General features: G+C 49.7%; 1 long non-coding RNA gene across 1 annotated transcript in view; it reads left to right on the plus strand.

Annotated features, from left to right (window-relative positions):
* Window positions 1-4984: 4984 nt before the first annotated feature.
* LOC144307157 (uncharacterized) overlaps window positions 4985-16828 on the plus strand; it is a 32240-nt gene continuing 20396 nt past the window's right edge. The window contains exons 1-2 of the long non-coding RNA XR_013374083.1: window positions 4985-5137; window positions 5394-5519. This is a non-coding gene — a long non-coding RNA (uncharacterized LOC144307157). The remainder of the gene's footprint in view (window positions 5138-5393; window positions 5520-16828) is intronic.

The raw sequence follows: 16828 nt of genomic DNA on the forward strand, positions 1-16828 counted from the left end.
AATACAGACATGGAGGCCACAGCTACAAAAAGTTTGTACCTAACAGAAGTGAGAATAAATCTGTTGGAAGGTTTGGAATGCACCAACAACTTCCTCCGAATACAGGTTTCCTCCACTATTGGGAAGTAGACCCTTGCTAGAAAAATGTTTTTGTAAGCAGAAATGGCATAAAGCAAAGAAACGCTTACCATTAATTTACATGGAAAAAAATTTGAGTGTTTCCAGACCCCAAAATAACCTCTCTTAGGCTTTTCTGATACCTCAGGACTCATCTTGCTAACAGATGCACGATACAAATGGAAATAAAGCACAGATGCTTGTAGACACAGTTCAGAGCCTGGCAGCTGGAGGCTGAGGTGCTGAGTATAGTTCGGGGGGAGGAGTTAGGCAGGGGCATGCTGCCTCTGGGAAGGCTCCTGGCAAAACCAACACTGCACCTTATTTCTGCTTGTTACCTTTATTCATAAAAGCGAAGAATCCTCGCATAATTTCACTCAGCAAAAACAGGTACTAATTTAGGTCTTTCACCAAAGTAGCTCACAGGGAACTTTTGAAAAGCGGGAAATGTGTAAAGGCAGAGCGTGCTCCTTCTCCCTGTCCTAGCTCAACTCCAGGCCTTCTGTTGAACCACATTCCCCACCCCATCCAACCCCACCAAACTTCAAGCCTAACTCATTGACTTCCAGGGAAATGGCAGGGTGGGACAGAGGATGACAGCTCCAAAGGAAGCTGCCAAGCCTGCCCTGCCTCCAGAAGCCAATGGAAGGCATGATACAGAGAGGAGGAGGGCCAAGCTATTACTGGGTGGGAAGCTGGATTCTCTGTCCAGACCATCTGTGGGTACCTGTCCAAAGTTTTGTTGCTGGGACCTTCCTGAAGACTCTGAGGGACTGGGGTGGGGGTGTATGTGGGAGGTGGTCAGTAGCTCTTTGAGGGGTAGAAATTTGGGGTGAAAGATTGAGCAAGGGTAACCAGCTGCCTAGGAGACACGCCTGGCTTAAGACGGGGGCTGGATGCTGGGCTTCCAAAGAGTGTTGAGAGACCTGGCAGGAAGCTGCAAGCTTTCTTATTACAAGCTTCGAAAATTCCAGAACATTGCTTCTGCTGTATTCTATTGGTCAAGCAAGCTACTAAGGCCAACCCAGATCTTAAAGGAGGATTAGGCATCTTTAATCTACCACACATCCCCATCTGCCAGAAAGCATAAGTGAGGCCCATAGTGGTACCTGACTGCTTCTAGATCATGCCATTATAGTATCAATTAGGTAGTATATTCATTTTGTATTGCTGCTGTATAAATTATCATTAACTTAGTGGCTTATGACAACACATTTCTTCTCATAGTTTGAGAAGTCGGAAGTCTGCAATGGGTCTTATCAGTAAAAATCAAAGTTTCAGTAGACCATGTTTCTTTTGAAGCCTCTGAAGGAGAGAATTAGTTTTCTTGCCTTTGGCAACTTCTAGAGGCTGCCTGCACTCCTTGGCCCGGCCCTTCATCCTCCAACCTCTATTCTACCACCACACCTCCCCTCTGACTTTGACCCTTGTGATTAGACAGCGCCCATATGGATAATGCTGAATAGTTACTCCATCTCAAGATCTTTTTCTTTCTATTGCGAAAAAATTTATATTTAGATTTAGTCAGCTGAATTCAGTTTAGATGATCTCTCTCTCTCTCTCTCTCTTATTTAGAGAGGGAGAGAGGAAGGGGAAGGGCAGAGGGACAGAAAGAATCTTTTTTTTTTAAAGATTTATTTATTTATGATAGACCTAGAGAGAGAGAGAGAGAGAGAGAGAGAGGCAGAGACACAGGAGGAGGGAGAAGCAGGCTCCATGCTGGGAGCCCGATGCAGGAATCCATCCCGGGACTCCAGGATCGCGCCCTGGGCCAAAGGCAGGCGCTAAACCGCTGAGCCACCCAGGGATTCCGAGAGAAAGAATCTTAAGCAGGCTCCATCCCTAGCACGGAGCCCTAGGTGGGGCTTGATCTGACAACCCTAAGAACATGATCTGGGCTGAAATCAAGAGTCAGATGCTTAACCAACAACAACCAGGTGCCCCGAGATGATCCCAATTTTGTTGGCAACATCCAAAGTGTCATAGTCAAGAGCCAGTCGAACATATGCTTTCTTCTCTCCATCAGGCCTGATCAGGGTGCTGACCTTGGTCGTGTCGATGTCACAGAGCTTCTTCATAGCCTGTTTGATCTGGTGCTTGTTGGTCCATCTCAAGACCCTTAATCCTATCTGTACAGGCCCTTCTACCATGTAAGGTAACATATTCACAGGTTCTCGGAATTAGGATGTGGATATTGAGGGGCTTTTATTCCATCTACTATAGATACCAACTTTGACCTAGAACAGAGGCTCCTAGCTCATGAGGTGTTTTCCATGACAATAAGAGGATAGTGCTATATGAGTCATGTATTGCTTCAAAAATGCAGCATAACTGATCAACCCCCAAACCTGAGGCCTTAAAGCTAGATATGTTCATTTAGCTCACAAGCCTGTGGGTGATGGGTGGTTCTTCTCATCTTCCCTGCTCACATGTTTCTATGTTGGTGCTCATCAGCTGGGGAAACTGAGGCAAATCGGCTCTTTTCTGCATGTCTCATATCCCCCAGTGGGCCAACCCAGCTTATTTTCCTGCCAAAGGTCAAAGTGTAGGAACCCCAGGAGAAACATGTGAGTGCATTTAAAGGCTGACCCCCATCTGCTAACAGCCTATCATTCAGGGCAAGTCATATTGTTGGGGCCAGAGTCAGGGTAGGGAAGACATGCTAAGACTTCATGGCAAAGAGGTAGATAGCTAGAAGGGTGAAGAATTAGGACTCCGAATGTATTTTCCTCTTTATATCAGGCCCCCTGTGATGTCAGTATTTCAGTTTCAGGTGCCAATGGGTGCTGAACTCACCACTGAGCATTTGCTATGGGCTTGCAAGGGCTGGCAATGTTGCAACTCTGTCTTCTTCAAAGGTTGCCAGGCCTGTTTATTTATCCCATCCCTTGAGCTCTTCTTACACTGTGGCTGAACTCCTTCCAATGAGATGTAGGGTTTAATGATACCCTTGCCTCAGTGGGAGCCTGGGATTGCTCTGACCAATAGAACACAGCAGAAGTGGTATGATGTGACTTCCAAAGGTTAGGTTATAAAACAGGATTCAGCTTCTGCCTATCTCTGTCTCTCTGTTTCAAGATGGTTTTCCTTTGGAGCCCAACAACCATGTTGTAGGGAAGCCCAAGCCACATGGAGGGTTCGTTGGGAAACAACTAAGATCTTCCACCAACAGTCAGCACCTACTTGGCAGCCGCGTAAATAGGTCACCTTTGGAAGTGGATCCTTCAGTCCCAGTCAAACCTTTTGATCAAACTGCTTGAGAACTGAGCCAGAACTTCCCAGCCAAGCCACACCCAGATTCCTGATCCACAGAAACAATGAGAAATAATAAATGATGACTGTCACTAATATTTGAGATGTTTTGTTATGCAGCATTAGCTAACTAGCATGCACCTGTTCTTGAGGCTTAACACAAAATGAAAGTAAATATAGTCTGGGACCTTGAGGAACCTATAATCCCTAGGTAACCAAGTAGACATTAATGGAATCAATAGGAATATATGTGTTATTCTGTTTGGGCTTCGATAACAGAATACCATAGATGAGGTGGCTCATGAAGAACAGAAATGTATTTCTCACAGTTCTGGAGGCTGGGAAGTCCAACATCAAGTTACCAGAAGTTTTGGTGTCAGGAACCCACTTCCTGACTCATAGACAGCCCTCTTCTCTCTATGTCCTCACATGGCAGGAGGGGCAAGTCTGGTCCCTGGGGTTTCTTTCATAAATCTGTTCATGAGGACAGTATAAAGTGTTGGTTTACCTGTCAGAGGCCCCACATCCAAATAGCATCATGTTGGTGAGGATTTCAACATATGACTTTTAGGGTAACACAAACATTCAATCCATAGCAATAGTGGAAGTATTTAATATAATCAGGGTATATGATGTTTGCTAAGAGGGAGGATGGGTCAGTGATCTGGTGACCATATTTTCCCAGCTCCAAATTGGGACAATTGACTAATGATAGCTCATTGTAGCTTGGGTTGGGAACAGAATATCTATATCAGGACTGATGGAAATAGTTTGGTATGACCACTTTGTCCGGAAATTGTTCTGCCCTGGTGGGACCTGGCATGATTTGGAAGGGCTATCTGTGGTGTCAGCTCCTGTGCAGGGGAATAAATGATCACCGCATGAATGTTTCCAGACCTTGCCTTCTCTCCTGCCTAGGAAAGATGGGCTTTACCCAGTCACCTACTTCCCAACCCTCTCTCCAGAGTCTCTGGCTTTGCCAGACTGTGTACTATGGGCTTTTGTGCTGCAGAATCAGGAGGAGAGGAGAGAGAAGAGGGATGAGAAAGGGTGTGTGTGGCTATAGCTGGAAGAGGAGCTTGGGAAGTAGGAATTTGGAAGAGAAGAGGTAGGGGATCTGATTTGGTATGTAGAGAAATAAAAGAGAGAGGTAAAACAGGATTTTAAGAGGGATAGTACTGATCCACTGCATCCTCTTCATAGTATTTGAGAATTTGCACAAACAGCTTGAGTTATTTTGAAACATGTATTGGTTGCCAGACTGAGTTGATTTGATGGCAACTGCCACGAGAATGGGCCATGTGGGTGATGGCTAAGTGTTGCACTGTGATTTCAGAGCGGAGAGGAATGGGGTGTGGTTAGTTCTATGGGTAGGAGGCAGTTGGGTCAGTGGCTGTGAGGGGAAGAGGCTGGAAGCCAAGGAAATGTTTGTTCCAGTGTGACTTATGACCTGGAGAATTTGGGCTGCCCTGGGTCCAGCTGTGTCCAGATGTGTGAGCAGAACTCAGACTCAGGGCTTTTACAGCCTGTTTGTGGCGTCACTGCCCACTCTGGCAGGAGCCACCCCCACCCCTGGGAGGGAGTGGTTTGGCCAGAGCTGCCCAACCTCTCCCAAAGGAGGGAGGGAGGGACCTGGGGCAGGAGGGAGAGGTGAAACTTTGCTGGGCCCCCATGAGGAACTCAGAAGTAAAGACAGGGAGGAAAAAGCCCTCTGGAGGGTGAGGAGGTGTCCATAAAGACCTGCCTCAGGTTTCTGGAATTTCCCAAGGTATTGTGAATTTTCCAGGGTCAAGGGCCCGTTCCTATTTGTTTGTTCCTCAGAACTAGCATGATGCCTGACAGGTTGTAATTGCTCAGTAAACAGTGTTGGAGGGTTAGAGAGAGAGAAGGAAGGAGGGAGGAGGACAGGAGGGAAGAGGGGGAGGGGGGAAGGGAGGAGGAGGGGGCAGGGAGGGAAGGGGCAAAGCCAGAGATTCTGGTTTCAGTGCTAAGTTTCTTAAGTCCTCTTGTTCTCTCTGATCCAGCCATGCCTCCTCTCTCAGGTGAGCACTCGGCTGTTAGGAACCCACTTGGGATCCAACAGAGCTGGATTCGAATCCACACTCTACCACGTTACCCATGGGACCATAAGCAGATGACTGATGACTTGTGTAAGTTTCAGGCTCCTGTGAAAGAAGTCGGGGCTTTGCAGCAAGGGGGGGCAAAGGAAATAAGGGTATCCAAGCCCCTGGCACCACCCCAGCTCAGGGGTCTCCCTTCCTTCTGGTGAGTAAACACAGCCCTTGTCCACATCTGGCAGCCATCTGACTGTTCCTTACACTCTGACATCTGCAAGCTGCCCTCCCGCTCTCTCCTCCTTATCTCTGGCTCCGAGTCCTCTTGACATCTTCCAGGCTCGGTTACTGCTCCCTGGCCCCTTTTCCTGTAGTGTTTCTCTAGCTCTGCTTTGCTCCCGTGGTAGAACTCTGCCAATGACCCTCCAGGAAGCTCGGGCCTGGGACATGACAGGCCAACAGAGCACCCCAAGATGAGCCCTCAGGATAGGACTGTTCCCTTGGTGCCTTCAGAGGGTTACCTCTCATCTTCTTCTAGCAACTTAGCACAGTTTACTATGGGGGGGGGGATAAAATTAAAATTTAAAAAACAAAACAAAACAAGATGCTCCCACATTCCAGAGCATTCCAGGGCTGTGTCTCAGACCCAGGTCAACTCCATCCTCATCCAGCTTTCCACTGCACCCTTACATCCCCAGGCTCAATGGCCTCTGAGTTGCCATCCCTTCTGACTCTGCCCTCCTGTGCTGCCTAGAGAGACAGTCAGCTGCAGGCAGAAGCCTTGTTTTCACTCCCATCGCCCCCGCCCCAAAGACGGGAGGATTACACAGGGCGCCCCAGCCCCCATGTGGGCTTTTAGATTCAGTAGGTTTCTGTGTCTAAGATGAGCTGGAATACGCCCACCAGCAGAGAGCAGATCTGTGCCTGGTTTGAAGGACAACACCAGGTCTGGGGTCCGGTGAAATTCTGACAATCCAGGTAAAAGGTTGGTGGTCATGGTGGAGAGACTTCAGGGGCCATGCCCTAGGCTGACCCCTATGCCAGGGCAGGAACAGCAGCACGCAGTGGGCAGTGGCACACAGGTTTCCGAGCCTTCTCCGTCAGTGGGACACAGAACCTCAGGAGAGAGTGAGATCAGGGCCTGCTTTCTGTCCACCATGGGGCACCAGTGCACCATCAGGAGGGCCCAGGGGCTGCCAGTGTGGCTCTGTCCAGGGTGAGCAGCGAGTGGCTTGGGGAGGAGCCGCTGCAAGATGCCCTGGCAAACCCTTGTCACATTCCAAAACGCAGAGGACCAAGAACCCCCGCTTGGCCTGAGGCATCTCGGGCTGGCATCCCGCCCAGTCACTTCCTGCCCTTAGTCCCTCCTTTCTCTGCTTTCTTTCTGCATCCTGGGGCCAAAGGTTGGACTGGAGCTTCCATCTTTCTTCCTTGCAGAGGAGCTGTGCTGGAGCTGGGGAGACTAGGGAAAGGGGTGGGTGTCAGCTAGAACTTTCCACCTTGTTTAATGGAAAGCCAGACACCTCTAAAATAGGGACTGAGCACTCCCAAGTGCCTATCCCTGAGCCAACCAGCCCCAGAATAAAGACATGAAGAAGCCTGATCTCTGCCTGCAAGAACTGTCAGTCTAGAGGGAGGGCCCTTACGGAAGGGCCCTTAAAAGCCTCGTGGGCTGGGCACCTCAGAAAGATGGACACAGGAGCTGTCATGGAGGCTTCCAACCGCTGTACTCCACAGGCTGCACAACACTGGGAACCAGAGCAGCTTGTTCTTGGCCAGAGCCTAGCACAGAGCCGGGCCCACTGGAGGAGCTTAGTGCACATTGCATCGTGGAATAAATGAATGAATGAAATGAACCAATGAAATGAGGTGGTCTAAGAAGGCTTCCTAGAGGACAGGGAATCTAAATAGTGCCAGTGAGGGTGGGCAGGATCGGACCAGGCCAAGCAGAAGGGAATTTATCCTAGGTAGCCTTGTAAAGAAAGGCAGGAACAGGGACAGTCCACAGAAGGGTGGTTCTGGACAAGGGCAGGAGGAACAGCTGCTCCGTTACCCTCAGGATAAAGTGCAGTGTCCCTCCCAAGCCCCTCTGCTGGCTTTGCTAGCCACTTTGGTACTGTCTCTGACCTCTGTCTCTGGCTGGTGTCTCTGTCTCTCCCTTCCAGCTGCAGTCCATGGAGCAAGCCTCTTGCTCTCTCTCCTCCAGGCCTGAATCTTTCTCATGCCCCCTGGCAGGAAGACTCTCACCCTGCTCCTCCTCCTCCCCGCCAGAGGCCTCCCTTCCCAAGTCAGATCAGCCAGCCCTCCTAGTGTGGCCATGCGCTTGCCCCATGCTCACACTTAACACAGACCCCCGCCCATGATCAAGTTGCCAAATCCCCCTGGAGACCGCCAGCTAAGGTCAGAGACAACTGACTAGGACTTCAGCAACACAGACTTCCCTGTCTGAGGAGCTGGTAGCCAGGGACCCCATGTGCCGCCGTCCTAACAGGCACTGTGTGTCCCAGATACTCCCAACCTTGACTCACGTGGATCTTCCCTTCTCATCTCTAAATGGCAGAGGCTGGGCTGAAGTAGCCTTGGCTTTCAAAGCTTTCCTATAAAGCAATAACGATTTCTGATCACTCCTGGCAAACAGCCTTTGTGGCGGTGGATTTCTCATTAGCCTGTAAGCTCCTCGGAGCTGGAGGTCAAGGCTCTCTCTCCCTTTAAGTGTCACTCCAGACACACAGTAGGCTTAATAAATAATTGGCTATTTATTTGGTTAATTAACTGATCGCACCCTCTGAAAGAAGCTATCATCAAAATTTCCAAGCTCGGTTCTCAATTTTGAATGGGCTACAGGCAGGGTACCCATACCTAGAGTGTATGCACAGAATAGAACATACTACCACAAGTGGGAATAAGAAAGCTATTCCTGGGGCACCTGGGTGGTTCAGTCAGTTAAGTGTCTGACTCTTGTTTCAGCTCAGGTCATGATCTCATGGGGCGTGGGAACAAGTCCTGTGTCAGGCTCTGCACTCAGTGGGGAGTCTGCTTGAGGTTCTCCCTCTCCCTCTCCCTCTGTCCCTCCTCCCTCCAAAATAAATAAATAAATCTTAAAAAGAAAAAAAAGGAAAGCTATGGCATTCAATGGGACGCAGGTTCCCAACAGAATAAGCTTAGCTTTGGAAAAGGTTTTAGAGAGCACCTAGGCCAAGCCCTCACCTTATATGACTGGAAACTGAGATTAGAGTATGGAAATTATTTGTCCAAGGTCACAAGGCATCTTGCACCTTTTGCACATCAGATCCGCATGTGAGACCTTGGTCCTTGAGGAGCAGTGGTCTCTTCACTATAGCGGGCTGCCTTCTTCAACTACCACTAAGCCTCCTCCTGCTGCCTTTTCCAAATGTAGCCTGGTAGAAGGATCATGGGCATTGGTGAGCTGCTGTTTGGCCTTGTACGGCTCTCTAACTACTCTCCTGCAGAAGAGAGATCAGGCACCTGTCCAGAGGCCAGCATGTGAATTCTCAGTGAGATGATGTTGGCAGATCCAGTGGCCCTCAGTCAACATCGACTCTGTCTTCTTTCTCCCAGTTATTGGGAATTGTTCTTGCTTCTCTGCCCTTTCCCTGGTCCAAGAAAATCATGGAATACTTAGACGGGCTTCTGGGGATCTTGTGTGCCACTCTCTAAAACAGCCCGTCCACCCCCGAGCTCCTGAGGAAGGCATCTCACCGTGGAACTCATGGCAGCAGATGCAGGCAGGTGGGACTCCCCTGTGCCTGGGATCTAACCCGACACTTCTTGCTGCAGTTTAGGGATGAAGCCATCTTCCTTAGTTTGCACTCCAGAAGGAAGCAAAAAGCTCCTTTTTCCTTCCTCCTTCCTTTTCCTATTCTGTGTGTGTATTCTTCTTTCCGTGTCCTAATTTATCCTCCTTTTCCCCTCCTGTTCCCCCAGGGCTACAGGAGCTACCCCCATCACCTTCTCTGGCCTCCCTAGCCCTGTCCTTTGTTTTTAGATGGCCCCACATGACGTGTCCCATGCACAGCCCCCATCTGCAACATCGCACCCGGACCCAGGCATCTCGGCCACCCTCGGTGCCTGCTTCTGGCAGAGCTTATCTCTGTCCTCACACACAGCTCCTGTGGCAGGCGGTGTGGGCAGAGGGACACAGAACGACTCAGGTGAGTCTGCAGATGGAGTCACCCCAGCCCCCTCACCCAGCTGCCTGCTCCAGGAGAAGTGGAATCAAGGCCACCGTCTCGACGCCTAGGGCCTCTGTGCATTGCACAAGACGGGTGCTACTACCTTGCCTTGCCCAGGCCTTCTCCCTGGGCTGCACTGGCCACTTTGCCAGAAAATTCCAGGGCAGGCCAAGGCAATCTGCCTGGAAAACAAACCCTATGCCGAGCCACCACAGGATGGGCCAAGGCGTTTTGGTTTAATCCCAAAACTCTGACACAGACAAAACCTCATAAATCAGGGGGGAATTTTTGGTTGTTCTTTTAGAGCAGCCCGTCTTCTCTTGTGCTGGATGCCTCCCTGCTCCCTTTATCCTCCCCCTCTCCGCTCCCCTTCCTGGAGGTTGGGAGGGCAGGCGGAAGGGCCAGCAGGGAAGAGATGGGGTGATTTAGCAGGAGCCATGCTCCTGCTGGCTGTACCCCTTGATTTGCAGACTGACTAGAAGGCCTCACTGCTAATTCCAGTACTGACCATTGTGGGGAACAGCACGACCTTGGATTCTGGGAATGCGTTCCACCTTTGCCAAAGCGACTTCATTTCTGTGAGCCTGCACTCTCCCCCTGATAGCCCTGGGTGGTGGTTGGGGGAGGGGGAGTATTAGATCAGAGAGACTGGTGTCAGAGGTCACAGAGGTCAGCTGTGTCCAGGCTTGACTTCTTCCAAGCATGTGGACTCAGGAGGCCTCTGGCATTTGCCCTTTGCACCTGGGACCACCTCCCTGGAAAGCATGCCTTCTGTGGATATATAGGGCATTTCCAGAAGCTTCTACACACTGACCTCATATTGAGGTGCTTGGGAGCATGGGCTCCAGGTTCAAAAATCTGCCTCTGCCCCTTATGACTGTGGAGCCTTTGGCAAGTTATTTGGCTTCTCTGGGCCTGAGTTTCCTTGTGTGTGAAATAGAGGTAATGCTAGCACCACCTCACAGGGGGATTGATTATCATGTAAAACGTGCTAGGAGGGGCTTGTGGTGGGAAGTAAGTGCCATATCAGTATTTGCTAAACAAGTGGGTCGCAATTCTGAAATACGGGATCATACAAATGACAGTCCTCTCTCAGGTATGAAGCCCTCCAGACCTGGAATGCTTCTTCTCTGAGCCCTTCGTCTGCTCAACAAATATTTATTGCACACTCACCATGTGTCTCTGTGTTTGGCCTAGAGTTTGCTGTGTGAATAAAACAAAATGGCCTCATGTTCATGGACTTTACAGTAAATGCACAAATGGATAAATCATCTCAGACCATGCTGTGGACTATGCAGGTAGCTGGGGACAAGAGTGTTGGGCCAGGGAACAGCAGGGCAAACCCACGCAGGAGCTGGCAAGCATGAGTCCCTCTACCAGGACCTGGCATTGACCCCTGCCCTGAAGGAAGAAAGGAGCAGCCACAAGAGTTGGACGGTGGGGAAGAGCATTCTAGGCAGAGGGAATAGCATGCACAAGGGCCCTGGAGAATTTTGGGACCAGTTAGGGTTGAGGCCGTGCTCCACGTATGGCATGAGGTGTGGAGGGGCTTTAACTGGCAGGACGGCAGGGGCCTGTTTCGATTGTCAGAGCCCACTCTGGCTGTCCTGTGGAGAGTGACTTGGTGGTGCAGGAATGAAGACAGGATCAGTTAGCAGAGGGTCTGCAGTGATCAATGGAGGTAAGAGATGCTGGTGTCTTTGGCTGAAAAGTGGCTGTGAATGGGAGAAGGGGCCAAGGCAAGATGGGTTTTGGAGGGAGAAGGCGGATCTGAGAAGTGGCATGTGTGGAAAGCCTTCAGGGCTTTAGGAGCCTGCTAAGCTTGCTGTGACTCAGGGCTGTTGCTGGGAGGATGTGGGAGAATGGCTTTGAGGGTGGTATTGCAGGTGACTCCCCACACTGCGGCTAGAGCACTAGGTAGATGAAGAGGAGGAAGGTAACATCCCCAAACATCCCTTTCTGCAACATTCCTAAGTTCCCTCTTCTGAACATGCTCCGTCTTACCTACCTCTAAGGAAGACTTGGAGTGTTGGTCCTAGAACAAAATAGAAGACTCTGGAAAAAGGTTTCTTTTCAGCACAGAGCAGAAAATGACTGCCTCCCCGAGCTAAATTCCATGCTTCCAACCCAGAGCACTCAGGGTCTGGATCCAGAGGACTCCTGGCTCTACTACTTACTAGCTATGCGTTCTTGGGTAAGCTACTGAAATTTCTGTGCTTCCACTTCCTCTTCTGCAAAATGGGCATAATAGAGTAGTGCCCACACCATTGGGTATTTCAAGGCTGGCAAGAGATTGTGCTGAGTGCACTGTAAACACTGCCATCCTATATCCAAGGGGCAAATTCTTGTTTTTACTGGCAACTTAAGTCACAACAAGCTCATCATCCCCTAAAACTTAAAAGCTTTCCTATACGTGCCACTCCTAAGCCCTGCCGCTACCGTTCTGTGCTCACGCACTTGGATTTTTATTTTATTTATTTATTTTATTTTATTTTTTTTTACTTGGATTTTTAAACTCAAGTTCAGGGCCTGACATTTATCCCTGTTAAATTTCATTTTATTAAACGGAGCCTGTGGCGCCAGTCTGTCAGCTTCCTTTGTATTCTGATGAACGGAAGGCCCCACGGTGCATGCTAAACCCATTTTTGCAGGCCACAGAGGCATCGATGGATCCTGCTTCTGCCACTCTTGTCTCCTGGGGAGTGGTCCCTGGCCTTGAAAGTTGGAGGCAGGAGCAGCTTGGGGCTGAGATGGAGCTGGGGAGATAGCCAAACAATGCCTTGGCTTGAGGATGGTCCCGCACAGCTGTCCTGGTTCCTTCTCCCAAGTCAAGTGCTGGCTTTGAGTTTTGAGGTATAGGGCCAGAAAGACAAAATCATATCGTGGGTTGGCCAGTGACATGGACCTAGAGCTTGGGCCATAGCTCACCTCTCTGTCCCATTTATTTCCAAACCACTATGCCACATTCTCTGACCTTGGATCAGAGAAGAATGTGGGCCAGAGGGAAAGAGATGTCCAGCCCTGTAGCCCTCTTTTCTCACTTTATTAGCATAGTGTGGGGGTGGGGGAGATGTTCAAATGCATTTGAGTTTAGCCATGCACTTGCCCCCGATACACACGTACTGTTTCTGTACTAGTCAGAACTATCTCTTCCATATTGGTTGGGGGAATTGTGCCCTGTCCAACTCATATCCTATCTCTCCTCTGAGCCTTTCCAAAGCCCCCGTCCCCAGCTTGGAGCTGATCTCCTCATAGCAGAGGTGGCTACCTTTTTAAAAAAGATTTTATTTATTTATTCATGAGAGACACAGAGAAAGAGAGGCAGAGACACAGGCAGAGGGAGAAGCAGACTCCTTGCAGGGAGACTGATGTGGGACTTGATCCCGGACCCCGGGACCACACTCTGAGCCAAAGGCAGATGCCCAGCCGCTGAGCCTCCCAGTCATCCCCAGAGGCAGCTGACTCTGATGCTCTGGCTCAGCTGCATGCATTATGGAGCCTTCTGGGGGAACCTCTCTTCCCTAACTTCCTGAGGGCAGGAGGTTCTCCTGTCAGGACAGAGCCGAGTGTCTCAGGAGCTCTCTTCCTATTCTTCAGACACCTACTGGGCCCTGCTCACAGAGAGAGCTGAACCTGAATGTGACCCTGGTGCTCGGCAGAGGCCTGCAAAGAGAGCCAACCCTAGAAGCCCAGTAAGACAATGGCCCATTGATTTCATGGTATACTCAGACTCCAGGGGAGCAATGAGTGAGGGACCCATTCAGACACCAGGCATGTGTGGCTGTTTTCTGGGCCAGACACACATGCCTTTGGTACAACTGGAAGACTTAACCAGATTTCAGACCTGATGGCCCACCATCAGTCTCCCTCCTCTGTTAATGCACTCCTTGTTCACCGTGTGTTCAGTGAGGCATATTTCCAGGTGGTAGGTTCTAGGGAGAATCGAATTTCCCCTGAGGAGCAGGCTTGCAAATAACTAGGAGGGCAGGGAGAGAGGGGACATGGCTCCTGTTAAAATCTAACACTGGCAACCACATATTAACCCCTGCTGAAGCAACAGTGGGGATTATGGGGAAAAGTTCTAGAAGGTATCCTCTTTTTCAAGTTTTCCATTCCTCAAATAAACCCTTGATTAATTTTCTCTGCCAGTCTGCTAGTCTGCCTTGGAGATGACTCTGGGACAGGGCCTGCGATGGAGGACAGAGAAGAAAAATATAACCCCCTTATATTTCACAACACTTTATATCTTTGCAAAGCACGATCCCCTCCATAAGCCTATGTGCTATTATTAGACACCATCCACCTGTACGGCTTCTGGTGCAAGCCTACTGTGTGCATGAGGCAAATTAGAAGTAGAGGTGGGGCGGGGTGCCTGGGTGGCTCAATTGATTAAGCATCTGCCTTCAGCTCAGATTATGATCTTGGGGCCTGGGATCAAGCTCCACATCAGGCTCCCTGTTTAGCAAGGAGCCTGCTTCTCCTTCTCCCTTACGCCTATTCTCCTGTTTTTCTCTCTCTCAAATAAATAAATAAAATCTTAAAAAAAAAAAAAAAAGTAGAGATAGGGACACCTGGGTGGCTCAGTGGTTGAGCATCTGCCTTTGGCTCAGGTGGTGATCCTGGGGTTCTGGGATAGAGTCCCACATCGGGCTCCCTGCATCAGCCTCCCGGCGGTGAGCCTGCTTCTCCCTCTGCCTATGTCTCTGCCTCTCTCTGTCTCTCATAAATAAATAAATAAATAAATAAATAAATAAATAAATAAATAAATAAAATCTTAAAAAAAATTAGAAGTAGAGGAGATAAAAGCCCAGGTGGAGGGAGACAGAATAAACATACAATGAGGATTTAGGGTAGAAAAAAGGGCAATGAAGGCTGAAGGAAGAGGCATCTGGGCTTCTCAAAGGAAAAGATGGCTGATGCGGGCTGCTCCTGATAACGGAGTCAAGGAGAAGAAGGAAGGAAGGAAGGAAGGAAGGAAGGAAGGAAGGAAGGAAGGAAGGAAGGAAGGAAGGGAGGGAGGGAGGGAGGGAGGGAGGGAGGGAGGGAGGGAGGGAGGGAGGAAGTTCCTCATTTTATCTAACCAAGTCTCCTTACAGCTGATGCTCAGCAGCAGAGAACTGCCAGCATGGCAAAAAGCCTAGAAACCACAGTGTATCAGGAAAAGGAGGAGCTTTGGAGTCTGCCCTGGAGAGGGGGTTTGGAGATAAGGAAGCATGTCATCGTTATTTGGACTGATGGGTGATATAAAGACAGAGTGGTTGCTCTGTGTGACTGCAGCAGGGAGAACCAGGCCAGTGGGTGGAAGGGAAATAGTTGAGCCCAGCAGAGAGACAATAGGTGAAGCAGTGCAGACAGATCAACCACAGGTGCTGCCCCTTCCCCCAGGAGAACATTTGGCAACGTCTGGAGATGATTTCAGTTGTCATGACTGGAGGAGGAGGTGTTAACTGGCATCCAGTGGGTGGAGGTCAGGGATGCTGCTACATATAACCTACAATGTTCAGGAAGGCCCCTCAACAAAGAATTCTCCATCCCCAAATCCTAATAGTTTAGATCAATGTAGTGGAAAGAACACAGGCTTGGATTTTAATTTCAAATGCCAGGCTTGAGACCGTGGGCAAGGGATTCAAGCTATCTTGTTGGCAGTACCCTCATCTGTGAAATGGGGTAATAAAGCTGAATTTGCTGGCCAGAGTGCCATTCAGTGGGGTCTTTCTGTACAGTACCCGCTATAGAGAAGGTGCCTTGGGATCCTGTTGTGTTTTTTTTTTAAGATTTTATTTATTTACTGATGAGAGACACAGAGAGAGAGAGGCAGAGACACAGGCAGAGGGAGAAACAGGCTCCACACAGGGAGCCCAACGTGGGACTTGATCCTGGGACTCCAGGATCATGCTCTGGGCTGAAGGTGGCACCAAACCACTGAACCACCCAGGCTGCCCCGGATCCCTGTTATTATAACATGAGGGAGATGCTTCCTTTAACCAGTAGGACTGCCCACTACTGGATCAGAGCCCCAGAGAGGCCTGAGTTGTAAAGAATTTTCTGTCCCTGGGAATGCCCAACTTCTAGCAGGGGTATTGTCAAGGGTTTTCTCAAAAAGAGGGGGAATTAGGCTACATCATGTGGCAATGGCTTGGTCCTTCCATTCTGGCATTTCTCTGGAGGGGAATCCTGACATCTGCCCTATAGTCCAACACACCCAGGGATCAGAGAGATGTACTGTTCTGGAAACCAAAGAACTGATGTATAAGTCTGGTAAAAGTCTTTATCAGAGCCTTGCTCCCCACATCCTCAACAATGCCTCTCCCCAACCCTAGCCCACCCCCTGAGTTCTGGTATTTATTTATTTATTTATTTTTAGATTTTTATTTATTTATTCATGAGAGACACACAGAGAGAGGCAGAGACATAGGCAGAGGGAGAAGCAGGCTCCCTGCAGGGAGCCCAGTGCAGGACTTGATCCCAGGACCCTGCAATCACCACCTGAGCCAAAGGCAGATGCTCAAACGCTGAGCCACCCAGGCGCCCTGGTTCTGGCCTTTAATAGAAGGTGGAAAATTGAACAGGGTTCCCAAAACGGAATGCAAAGGATGCAAAGTTCAGAAGAGGATCCAGGAAGATGGGGAAGAGCTCTCTTTGGGAAGAGGGAGGTCGAGGGGAGCATGGGGAGTCTCAGTTGAGGCAATTGAGGCATCAAGTGGGATATTAGCCACTGTTCTCTGCCTCCTCAGAGGCCAGAAGGAGGAAAGAGCTTCCCCTGTAATAAGAGGAAGGTGAGACTCAAGTGCCTCCTTGTCAAAAAAAGCCAGGATCTATGACCTTGGTACACAAAAGACGGCTGCATCTGGCCACACCCTGCACTGTGCAGGGATACTGTCTCACTGTCTCGCTGTCTCAGGAACCTCTAGGGAAAGTCCAGCAAATGGCTAAACCATCTCCTAGAGCTGGTGTCAGCATCCCCATGCTGATCCCTCCATGCAGGCTGGGAGGGCCAGACTGGGAGGAGGGATGGGGAGAGAAAGAGTGGCAGAAATCCACAGACCTTAGGCAGGAGGCTGATGCATTTAATTGTACAGTTTATTCAGGGAGCAATGAGAGCTATAGAATTTTCTTACCTGAAGGCCAGAGACTGGACCGGATGACCCCTTGTGTTCCTTGAGTCTATAGTATAGAGAGGATCAAATGAAGCCTCTAAAGCCACCCTTCCCT

This window comes from Canis aureus, chromosome 38, assembly GCF_053574225.1.
Source record: "Canis aureus isolate CA01 chromosome 38, VMU_Caureus_v.1.0, whole genome shotgun sequence".
Taxonomy (NCBI): Eukaryota; Metazoa; Chordata; class Mammalia; order Carnivora; family Canidae; genus Canis; species Canis aureus.